This window comes from Anomaloglossus baeobatrachus, chromosome 7 (assembly GCF_048569485.1).
Source record: "Anomaloglossus baeobatrachus isolate aAnoBae1 chromosome 7, aAnoBae1.hap1, whole genome shotgun sequence".
NCBI classification, from domain to species: Eukaryota; Metazoa; Chordata; class Amphibia; order Anura; family Aromobatidae; genus Anomaloglossus; species Anomaloglossus baeobatrachus.
The window spans coordinates 272185305-272197928 of NC_134359.1; positions in this window are offsets into that span (position 1 = coordinate 272185305).

Sequence of the window (12624 nt, forward strand, 5' to 3'; positions counted from 1 at the left end):
ATCTCCGGCTCTGAGTATGGATTCACTGCTGGTGGCTCCGGAGTCAGCTCCTCAGCTTCCTGGCCTCCTCTCCCCCTTAGTTCTTCGCTGCACTCTGGTTGTGGCAGCGCTGGGGATGAGTGGTCCTCAGCTGGTCTGGGCAGTGGACTCTCTGGCGCGGCTGCAGGGGTTGCCTGAATCTCCTTGGGGGTATGCGGAGGGAGCAGATACCGATCCACCATCTCTTGTGGGAACTGGGCCTCTAGGTCAGCCTTCAGCTTCCAGTATTCGGGGTCCTCTCCTATCAGGGTCTTCCTAGCAGGGACCTCTTTGGACTGGGGAGCGGTGTCTGCTCTGGCCTTGCAGGCCGGGGTAAATGATGAGGTAATCTCTTCTTGGCGGGCCGCGCCTGGCATGGCGGCGGCCTGGTCTTGGCGGGCCGCGCCCTGGATGGCGGCGGCCTGGTCTTGGCGGGCCGCGCCCTGGATGGCGGCGGCCTGGTCTTGGCGGGCCGCGCCCGGCATGGCGGCGGCCTGGTCTTGGCGGGCCGCGCCCTGGATGGCGGCGGCCTGGTCTTGGCGGGCCGCGCCCGGCATGGCGGCGGCCTGGTCTTGGCGGGCCGCGCCCTGTTTGGCGGCGGCCTGGATCGGCGTCGCAGCTGCGATGGGATCTGTGCAGGCTGGGCTGGACGTCGCTGCAGCAGTCTGGGCTTGGCGGGCCGCGCCTGGCGTGGCTGCGGCCTGGTTCAGCACCTCACTTGCGGCGCGGACGAGCGTTGCTGCGGAGGTGGGGTCTCGGCGGGCCGGGCCTAGCAGGGCGGCGGCCTGGGTCAGCGTTACGCCTGCGACGCGGATGAGGGTCGCGGTGGCAGCCGGTTCTTTGCGGGCCGGACTGGGCGTTGCTGCAGGGACCGGGTCTTGGTGGGCCGAGCAGGGCATCGCTGCGGCCGCTGGGGCTTGGAAGGCCGCACCTGGCGTGGCTGCGGCCTGCTTCAGCGTCGCCGCACCGGACGCCTCTTCGGGGACCGCGGGCGTGGCAGCAGGGGTCGGGGCACTTGCGCTGGCCGGGGCATCACTCGACTCACCCACCGGTGGCAGCATCGGGGTCTGCGTCATCGCCGTCCTGTCTGGCACTCGGCGCGCGGCTCTCCTTTCATAGGCCCGAACCGCCGCGGTCATCTCCAGCATTTCCATTCGTTCTTCCCGGATCTGCTCCACAACCCGGGTCTCCAGTCGGTCGCAGAACTGGGCCAGCTCCCGATACCACCAGGCAGCGGAGCCCGGTTCTGGATTTCTGCGGTCAGACGCCATTTCTTCTGCGCCCTCTTCTGCACGACTCTCCAGCTGTGGACTCGCCGTTGCCTCTGATAGCAAGCTGTTCAGTTTCTGCTCTGCCTCTTTCAGCAGCTCCTCTCCCAGCAGCAGGCTTGTGGCTCTCTTTCCTTCCCACCGTCTCTGGACGCTTCCACTCTCATAGCTGGCAAGGTCCGAACTCCGCAGGGGATCTCTGGGTAGCCACACCTCTTCGTGGGCGGTAACTTCTTCCAGCGCGGGCTGCTGTTGTTTTTCAGCGCGCTTTTCATGGTGGCAATATGGCGGCGCTTCCAATTTTTCAAGCGGACCGCCCAGGCACATGGTCACCTGTCTGGACAGGTCTAGTCCTTATCCTGTTCGTGACGCCAGATGTGAAGCCCCGCCGGTGTTGTATCGGTGCATACCTTCAGGGACTCCACGTAGCTGGTGCTGGTCACAGGTAGGGAATCTTCGGTTTTGATCGTGACGCCACTCTCAGTATTGCGGTCAGTAGGGACCGCCACTGCAGGTTGAGGGTCGCCTGGGGCTGATGGTGTGTGCAGTTAGTTGGAATAGCCTCCTGAGAGTGAGGCAAGCCCCAGGGCCCGGTGTAGGTTTGTAGTACCACAAGTCGCAGAATGACTCACACAGGCAGAACTGTCTTTCAAGGGCTTTACTCACATTTGATGGCAGGGTGAGTAGCCCGGGCGTAGCTGGGATGAACCAGATGGGAACCAGGTATCCTTCAGGCTGACTTTCTGAGGGTGACTACTGACTCGCCTTCCTTAGCCCTTGGTGGTTTGGGGTGACCCCGACTTTGAGTCCCTAGGGGGTCGCCCAGGGAAGATGCTGCAGCCTCTCTCCCCCTTTTGTTTGCCGTTTGCTTGTTCCCCGGACCAGGCCACTCCAGCTGCTTGCCTCCTGTGACCTATGGGCCCTCACTGCGGTTACGTGGCTGCGGCTTTTGTGGTGTTGTGGTGTGGGCTTTGAGAGCCCCACACCGGCAGGTTTAGCAGAAGAAAGCTGGATCTATCTTCGCTTCGGGATCTGCCGCCCGGTTGGGCCTGGTGCTCTCTAGCAGTCTCCTTACTTCCCACTCCGTGCTTTCTCTCTAGCTGAAGCTGGCTTTCAGGTAGCACTCCTAGTTGACCGTTCTCCCCCGTCAGTAGCCACTGCGCGGGCGCTGTTAGACAGCAACAGCCCCACAGGTCTGCTCCTCACTGAGCCCTCTGGAGTTCTCTGCTCTAACTGACTCACTGCCCCTCCTCTCCTGTTCTTGCCTACGCCACCTAGCAACCAGACTCTCTTACCACACCCCTTGAGAGGAGATGGAGGCTTTTGGCCCCCTCCACTATTCCAGTGAAGGTCAAGGCTTTTCCCCCTCCTGGGATCCCCAGGGGTCCTCTCATGGGTACATGTGTGAGACCTGATCACTATGCGCCTGTGTTCCACACCCCGGTCAGCCTTCTGGATTACCTGTATTGTACTGTCCCCAGCATGGGTGCAGTACTCAGTGGTGCCTGACCAGGTCAGGGGCGCCACACGTGTCACGCAGGCCATTTTAATTTTTGCTATTCTTTTCCCTCCCCTAATTTCAAACGCAAGATTTTTTTTAATTTTTCCATCCATTGGTGATTTTTTTTTTCTTGTAAATGCAAAAAATAGTATTTTACATCTGGTATTTATGATAGCGATGACTCATGCACAGGGTCCCACATGACTATCAGGGCCCTGGTGTTACCACCCCCTTGGATCTCAGGGACCTAGTGGTTCCCCTTGGACACAAGACACTTGATGTTCCCTCTTGGACACCAGGAACCTGATGGTCCCCCTTGGATACAAGGGTGGACATATCATTGGCGCTGCTGCACAGGGGCCCAAGAGGTCAGGGGGCCCATTTCTACATCCAATGCAGGAAGACTTGTGCATTTTGATGAGCTATTGAGCTGCACAGGGCCCATATACTGTTCTTGCACAAGGGGCCCTTTTCTGTCTGTGTCTGCACTTGGACACCAGGGTACTGGTGGTCCCCCTTTGGACACCGGGGTACTGGTGGCACCCTTGGACACCAGGGTACTGATGGTGCCATCTTGGACACCAGGGTACTGGTGATCCCCCTTCGACACCAGGGTACTGGTGGTTTCCCTTTGGACACCAGTGCCCTGGTGGTCCCTCTTAAACACCAAGGCCCTGGTGTTACCTCCCCTTGAATACCAGGCAACTGGTGGTCCCCCTTGGACACAAGGCACTTGCTGGTCCCTCTTGGACATCAGGATGCTGGTGGTCCCCCTTGGACACAAGGCACTTGCTGGTCCCTCTTGGATACAAGGAAAGATCTTTGAACAAATTATTAAACAACATTTATGCAAGTGCCTGGATGAGAATGAAGTGATTAACTAGAGCCAGCATGGGTTTGTAACTAATAAGTCATGTCAGACTAACTTAATTTCCTTCTATGACAAAATCACTGACTGGGTGGATCAGGGAAATGCAGTGGATATAGCATATCTTGACTTCAGTAAAGCATTTGACAAAGTATCTCATGCAATACTTATTGAAAAAATGACCGAGTGTGGACTGGACAAGGCAACAGTTAGATGGATTCGTAACTGGCTTAGTGATCGTAGTTAAAGAGGGCTCATAAATGGCTGCACATCCAGTTTGAAGACTGTCTCAAGTGGGGTACCTCAGGGCTTTGTCCTGGGCCCCATGTTGTTCAACATCTTTATCAATGATTTAGATGAAGGTATTAAGGGTAAACTGATTAAATTTGCTGATGACACAAAGCTAGGAGGAATAGCTAATACTGTACTAGATAAGAGAGAGAGAGAGAGAGAGGATTCAACAAGATCTAAACAAGCTGGAACAATGGGCAGCAACTAATAGAATGGTTTTTAACAGGGAGAAATGCAAAGTCATGCATCTTGGCAAGAATAATGAAATGAGCATATACAGCATGGGATGAATAGAGCTATCCAAAAGCATGTGTGCAAAAGACTTAGCTGTACTAATAGATCACAGACTGCACAGGAGTCACCAGTGTGACGCAGCAGCAAAAAAGGCAAACACCATTCTAGGATGTATTAACAGAAGCATACAGTCTAGATCACGTGAAGTCATGATCCCCCTTTACGCCTCTTTGGTCAGACCTCATCTGGAATATTGTGTCCAGTTCTGGGCACCACATTTTAAAAAAGACATCAACAAACTGGAGCAAGTTCAGAGAAGAGTGACCAGAATGGTGACTGGTCTGCAAGCCATGTCCTATGAGGAACGGTTACAGGATTTAGGATTGTTTAGCTTGCAAAAGAGAAGACCTAATAGCTGTCTACAAATATCTTAACCCTTTCACGACCGGCCGATTTTTCGCTTTCCGTTTTTTTTTTTCGCCATTCTTTTTCTGAGAGACGTAACTTTTTTATTTTTCAGTCAATATGGTCATGTGAGGGCTCATTTTTTGCGGAACGAGCTGTACTTTTAAATGAAACCATCAGTTTTACCATATTGTGTACTAGAAAATGGCAAAAAAATTCCAAATGCTGAAAAATTGCAAAAAAAGTGCGATAGCACTATGGTTTTTGAGATATTTTATTCACTGTGTTCACTATATGGTAAAACTGATGTGTGGGTGTGATGCCTCAGGTCAGTGCGAGTTCGTAGACACCAAACATGTATAGGTTTACTTTTATATAAGGGGTTAAAAAAAAATCGGAAGTTTGTCCGAAAAAAGTGGCGCACGTTTTACGCCATATTCCGTGACCCGTAGCGTTCTCATTTTTCGGGATCTTAGGCTCAATGACGGCTTATTTTTTGCGTCTCGAGCTGACGTTTTTAACGGTACCATTTTTGCGCAGATGCTACGTTTTGATCGCCTCTTATTGCATTTTGCGCAAAAGTTGTGGCGACAAAAAAACGTCGTTTTGGCGTTTGGAATTTTTTTGCCGCTACGCCGTTTACTGATCAGATTAATTGATTTTATATTTTGATAGATCGGGCGTTTCTGAACGCGGCGATACCAAATGTGTGTATATTTTTTATTTTTTTAACCCTTTAATTTTCAATGGGGCGAATGGGGGGTGATTTGAACTTTTAGGTTTTTTTGTTTTTTTTTAATTTTTTAAAACTTATTTTTTTACTTTTTTTTTTTATTTTACTAGTCCCCCTAGGGGGCTATTGCGATCAGCATTCCGATCGCTCTGCAGTATCTGCTGATCACAGCTGGAAGGCTGTAAACAGCAGATACGCTGTCTTTCTCTTTTGCTGTGCCCCGGGCACAGCGAAAGTGAAACCAATTCATGTGTAGTACAGGAGTCATCACATGACCCTGTACTACCATGACAACTATCGGGAGTCACGTGATCGCGTCACGTGACTTCCGGTTTCGGCGGTAAGTAAAAACTTTACCGCGATTGCGCTTATAATGGCGCTGTCATGTATTGACAGCGCCATATAAGGGGTTAATCGGCACGAGCAGATAACGATTCTGCTCGTGCCTAGCAGGCACACATCTCAGCTGTGAAAATCAGCTGAGATGTGCGCCGATCGCGGCATGCTGCCGCCGGAGGACCGCGGGCAGTAAGATTATGTCATTTAGGACGTAATTTTACGGCCCGCGGTCGTTAAGGGGTTAAAGGCTGTCACACTGTAGAGGGATCAGTTTTATTCTCATTTTCACAAGGAAAGACTAGAAGCAATGGGATGAAACTGATGGGGAGGAGACACAGATTAGATATTAGAAAAAACTTTTTGACAGTGAGGGTGATCAATGAGTGGAACAGGCGGCCACGAGAGGTGGTGAGTTCTCCTTCAATGGAAGTCTTTAAAAAGAGGTTGGACGGACATCTGTCTTGGATGATTTAGTGAATCCTGCTTTGAGCAGGGGTTGGACTAGATGACCCAGGAGGTCCATTCCAAGCTAATATTCTATCATTCTATTGTGACGACCTGGACTAGTCAGGTCGTCCCAGGTAGTCACACACACACACACACACACCCACCTCCCCGTGTAGGTGACAGCAGCCAACCAAGAAACCCTTGTCACCACCCTCCAGGTTTGATGTCCACACCAGGGGGCGGAGCCAGGTGGTTGGCTCCACCCACTGAGGAGTTCACAGGCCTGGAGGCGGGAAAGACACAAGTTCAGAGAAGTCTAGAGAGTAGTCTTGACAGTGAAGGAGGGAGGTCGAGTTCAAGGGCAGACCGGTGACCAGGCCTGCCGATAGTCTACTCCGGTGGCTGGGTCGGTTGGTGGCCACCTGCAGGAGCTGGGATTACAGCCGGTGGAACCGTAGGAACCGGGGTTGGGCGGTGGCCCGCCGGTACCGAACCGGGGAGCCAATTGGAAACCAGAGCACCAGGAGGGGTACTCAGACCCAGTACAAAGCCCTGAACCGACAGGGCCAAGTCAAATCAACTGATTGAGGACTGGACTTAAGGACCTATCCCACACAAGACCCGTTAGAAGACAACAGCCCAACTATACAGGGTAAAGTCACCGCCAAGGCACAGAGACCCAAAGGGCCAGCTTCTGCGGGCAAACAGTGCTCTTCCGACAACCAGCAAGCCGGGGAGCAGACTACCGTTGCTTAAGCATAGGAGTCACACATTCATATAACAAGGTGCAGGAGAAAGGCGGAAACCACCAACCCGTTCAGGGAGAAGCTGCAGCCGGCTGCGGGCCCCGTTCATCATCCAGTTTGGTTTAGCAGAGACTCCAGTGTATTGTGTCATAGTGAGTACACCAGTGCCTTCGGGCCATGCACCGCACCGCACCAGCATACATCCGCACCCACGCCTCCGCACCTCCTTCGGGCCCCCGGGATCATCACTCCCCTACCCACGGAGGGGTCAACACCAAGCCGTGCAACACCGTCCCCGGGAGGCCTAGTTAACAGCAGTGGTGGTGTCCATCCATTCACCACAACCCATGGGTGGCGTCACGAACTTACATCCCAAACCAAACCACCGCGGCCCTGGCCGTGGAGCTCCCCGTCAAGTCCCTGCGTGTAGCGCCAACCCCCTCGCAGAGCGACGTGACCCCCGGGTCTGTGAGGAGCTCGAGCCACCACCCACCGTACGAGCACGGATCCGAGCGGCTCGGCGGTTGCAGCCGAGCCCACGGGGCAGTACACTATGATTCTATGACATATCATTGGTGCGGCCGCACAGGGGCCCAAGAGGTCAGGGGATCCATTTCTACATCCAATACAGGAGGACTTGTGCATTTTGATGAGCTATTGAGCTGCACAGGGCCCTTTTCTGTCTGTGTTCACCAGAGTTTGCACTCTTGTGGTCCCCCATGGACACCAGGGCCCTGGTACGGCTGTTACCTCCATTATAGCTATGGTGCCAACCAAGAAAGAACATTTTATAGCAGATGCAAATCACTGATTAGGGGTTAACTAGAAAATCTGTCGGTCTTGGCAGAGGGAGCCGTTAATACCCTGATCAGGGTGCAGCGTCCGCATGACAAGGTCACACGAGTGCACGAGACTGCGGGCAAGCAGCAGCCATGGACAATAAAGCGGCTGCGTTTAGCGCGTCCTCCGCCTTCTCCTTGCCTCTGGGTCCCTCCGGTGCTCCATAAAGCAGGCTGCACATTACTCTAAGTGCAATGCGGGCGAGATACATTTTCTGAATACAGACGCTCAACAATAAAAAAAAAAAATTCAATTCTGTCAAATGCGGAAAAGAAAGCAATCCAGCTAATGTGTTTCCGAGCGATGGGTAAAATGCTGACAAGAAGCTCCGCCGGAGACGACTGAGGAGAAAAGGCTCCAAGTGTGCGGAAGACGAGGAGCAGAGCCATCCGAGGAAGTGGCATTAAGGAAGAACTCCACCTTCTATCAGAGCGAAGAACAAGGATTGTGTCACACCGGAAGGTATCCAGCACTTTGTTGGGATAAGCAACACATTTGAATCGCTTTGTATATATATATATATATAGTACAGACCAAAAGTTTGGACACACCTCATCTCTAGAGCAACTGTTAAGAGGAGACTTTGTGCAGCAGCCTTCATGGTAAAATAGCGGCTAGGAAACCACTGCTAAGGACAGGCAACAAGCAGAAGAGACTTGATTGGGATAAAGAACACAAGGAATGGACATTAGACCAGTGGTAATCTGTGCTTTGCTCTGATGAGTCCAAATTTGAGATCTTTGGATCCAATCACTGCATCTTTGTGGAAAAGGTGAACAGATGGACTCTGCATGTCTGGTTCCCACCGTGAAGCATGGAGGAGGAGGGGTGATGGTGTGTGGGGGGGCTTTGCTGGTGACACTGTTGGGGATTTATTCAAAATTGAGGACATACAGAACCAGCATGGCTACCACAGCATCTTGCAGCGGCGTGCTATTCCATCCGGTTTGCATTTAGTTGGACCATCATTTATTTTTCAACAGGACAATGACCCCAGACACACCTCCAGGCTGTGTAAGGGCTATGTGACTAAGGAGAGTGATGGGGTGCTACGCCAGATGACCTGGCCTCCACAGTCACCAGACCTGAACCCAATCGAGATGGTTTGGGGTGGGCTGGACCGCAGAGTGACGGCAAAAGGGCCAACAAGTGCTAAGCATCTCTGGGAACTCCTTCAAGACAGTTGGAAAACCATTCCCGGTGACTACATCTTGAAGCTCCTCAAGAGAATGCCAAGAGTGTGCAAAGCAGTAATCGAAGCAAAAGGTGGCTACTTTGAAGAACCTAGAATATAAGACATATTTTCAGTTGTTTCACACTTTTTTAAGTATTTCATTCCACATGTGCTAATTCATAGTTTTGATGCCTTTAATATGAATCTACAATTTTTAGAGTCATGAAAATAAAGAAAACTCTTTAAATGAGAAGGTGTGTCCAAATTTTTGGTCTGTACTGTATATATATATTTATATATATATTTTTTTTTAATTTTTTTTAAAGTACATCCACTCAAAAACTAAAGGCTACTTTACACACTGCGATATCGGTCCCGATATCGCCAGCGTGCGTACCCGCCCACATCTGTTGCGCGACACGGGCAAATCGCTGCCCGTGCCGCACAACATCGCCCAGACCTGTCACACATACTTACCTGCCCGGCGACGTCGCTGTGACCGGTGAACCGCCTCCTTTCTAAGGGGGCGGTCCGTGCGGCGTCACAGCGACGTCACTGAGCGGCCACCCAATAGCAGCGGAGGGGCGGAGCTGAGCGGGACCTAACATCCCGCCCACCTCCTTCCTTCCGCATTGCGGCCGGGAGGCAGGTAAGGGGAGCTTCCTCGTTCCTGCGGCGTCACACGGAGCGATGTGCGCTGCCGCAGGAGCGACGAACTACATCGTTACTGCTGCAGTAACGATAATCGAGAATGGACCCCCATGTCACCGATGAGCGATTTTGCACGTTTTTGCAACGATGCAAAATCGCTCATCGGTGTCACACGCAGCAACATCGCTAATGCGGCCGGATGTGCGTCACAAATTCCGTGACCCCAACGACTTCGCATTAGCGATGTCGCAGCGTGCAAAGCCCCCTTTATTCTGTTGTTTTTATTTTGCCCAAATGGGTTGATGCAGTAATCTTCAAACTGTGACTTTTCGGCTGTAGAAGAACTACTACTCCCCGAGTGGTGACGGCTGAGTATTCTGCCAGTGTATATTGGCCATTCTTATGTTACTAAATTTCTTCTGAAGAATTTCTATCAACGCCTTGTGCTTCACGTCTCACCGGTATCAGCACTTCCCAGGAACTAATAATTCACATTTTACTTATAAAATAGTTGGGGGCAAATACATAGTAAAGCCCTCTCTCGTTTGGTACTGCCCGCTCATCACTAGTTACGAGTACTGAGCACCTGAGCATGGTAGTGCCCGCTTATCACTAGTTACGAGTACCGAGTACCCGAGCATGGTAGTGCCCGCTCATCACTAGTTACGAGTACCGAGCACCCGAGCATGGTAGTGCCCGCTCATCACTAGTTACGAGTACTGAGCACCCGAGCATGGTAGTGCCCGCTCATCACTAGTTACGAGTACTGAGCACCCGAGCATGGTAGTGCTCGCTCATCACTAGTTACCAGTACCGAACACCTGAGCATGGTAGTGCCCGCTCATCACTAGTTACGAGTACTGAGCACCGGAGCATGGTAGTGCCCGCTCATCACTAGTTACGAGTACTGAGCACCCGAGCATGGTAGTGCCCGCTCATCACTAGTTACGAGTATGGAGCACCCGAGCATGGTAGTGCCCGCTCATCACTAGTTACGAGTACCGAGCACCCGAGCATGAAAGTGCCCGCTCATCACTAGTTACAAGCACTGAACACTCGAGCATGGTAGTGCCCACTCATTACTAGTTTCGAGTATGGAGCACCCGAGCATGGTAGTGCCCACTCATCACTAGTTACAAGTACTGAGTACCCGAGCATGAAAGTGCCCGCTCATCAATAGTTACGAGTACCGAGCACCCGAGCATGGTAGTGCCCGCTCATCACTAGGTACAATAGTTACAAGTACCGAGCACCCGAGCATGGTAGTGTCCACTCATCACTAGTTACGAATACCGAGCACCCGAGCATGGTAGTGCCCGCTCATCACTAGTTACGAATACCGAGCACTTGAGCATGGTAGTGCCCATGTGTCGCCCTGGGCAAGCCAGGGGACACAGGTCACACACCACCACACCTTACATTCCAGGTAGGAACACCACAGCTAACCAAAAATCCTTGTTGCCTTCCTCCAGAGGCTGATGATTCACACCAGGGGGTGGGCCAGGCGGTTGGCTCCGCCCACCGAGGAGGTCACAGCACTGGAGGCGGGAGAAACCAGGCAGTCAGCTCAGGGACGAGCTTGAGTAAACAACTAAGTGAAAGTAGTGAAAGTAGAAAAGTGGAAAAGGAGGAAAGCAAGTGAGGTGACAAGAAAGAAGGAAAGCCTGAAGGGTCCAGCTTTGTGTAGGACCAGGTCAGCAAGGTCAGCAACGGCGGTGACTGTCTGGAGGGGGACCGTTTGGAAGTTCCTGGAAGGACCCCGTTGGCTGTGTGCCCGGCGGTCTGGAGCAGTGTTCCGAAGGACAGTCAGCACCAGGGCAGGGGCCTCTCGGACCCCGGCAAGGCTAGGAGTCGCCAAATTTGCCAAATCCATCAGTGAAGGGGACGTAGATCCCCCAACAACAAAGTCCCGATTGAAGGCAACAGCCCAGCCAGTATAGAAGAGACACCGCCACCGCCAAGGCACCCGTTTCTTAGGGCCAGCGCCTGCGGGCAAAGAGTAGAGCTCCCCCGGTCCAGCTTGAAGCCGGGGAGCGGGTTACCGGTGGGGACCCATCGCAACCAACAAGTACATCAAGGTGCAAGGAAAAGAGACATCACCGTCACCTACCGGGAGAGCAAGTGCAGCCGTCCGTGGGACCGTCTATCCAGCCGTTTGGTTTACCGTAAAACTGTGTCCACGTCTCAGGCTGAGTGAGTACCACAGTGCCGCAAGGCACAGGGCTGCCCCCGCGTCCCTGCGCCCACCAGGCCCTGCACCTCCCAAACCATCACCGGGCCCCGGGATCACCAACCCCTACCCACGGAGGGGCAACACAACACCTGGCTGCTCCGCATCACCATCCCCGGGAGCCCCGTATAGAGCAGCGGTGGTGAAATCACCACAACCGTGGGTGGCGTCACGGACAATAATCATCCCCACACCCAACAACCCCCCTTTCACTCACGGGCGAGGAGTGCCGTTCGAGAAGCCCCCGGGATCCGGCCCACCGCTCGAGCCACCACTGAGCAGCAGCCGCCGGACCCGAGCAGAAGGGGTGAGCGTGGTGTGCTGACACCCTCCTCCCCGCCCGCGACACCCACTCATCACTAGGTACGTGTACTGAGCACCCGAGCATGGTAGTGCCCGCTCATCACTAGTTACGAGTACTGAGCACCCGAGCATGGTAGTGCCCGCTGATCACTAGTTACAATAGTTACAAGTACCGAGCACCCGAGCATGGTAGTGCCCACTCATCACTAGTTACGAGTACTGAGCACCCGAGCATGGTAGTGCCCGCTCATCACTAGTTACGAGTACTGAGCACCCGAGCATGGTAGTGCCCGCTGATCACTAGTTACAATAGTTACAAGTACCGAGCACCCGAGCATGGTGGTGCCCACTCATCACTAGTTACGAGTACTGAGCACCTGAGCATGGTAGTGCCCGCTCATCACTATTTACGAGTACGAAGTACCCGAGCATGGTAGTGCCCACTCATCACTAGTTACGAGTACTGAGCACCTGAGCATGGTAGTGCCCGCTCATCACTATTTACGAGTACGAAGTACCCGAGCATGGTAGTGCCCACTCATCACTAGTTACGAGTACCGAGCCCCCGAGCATGGT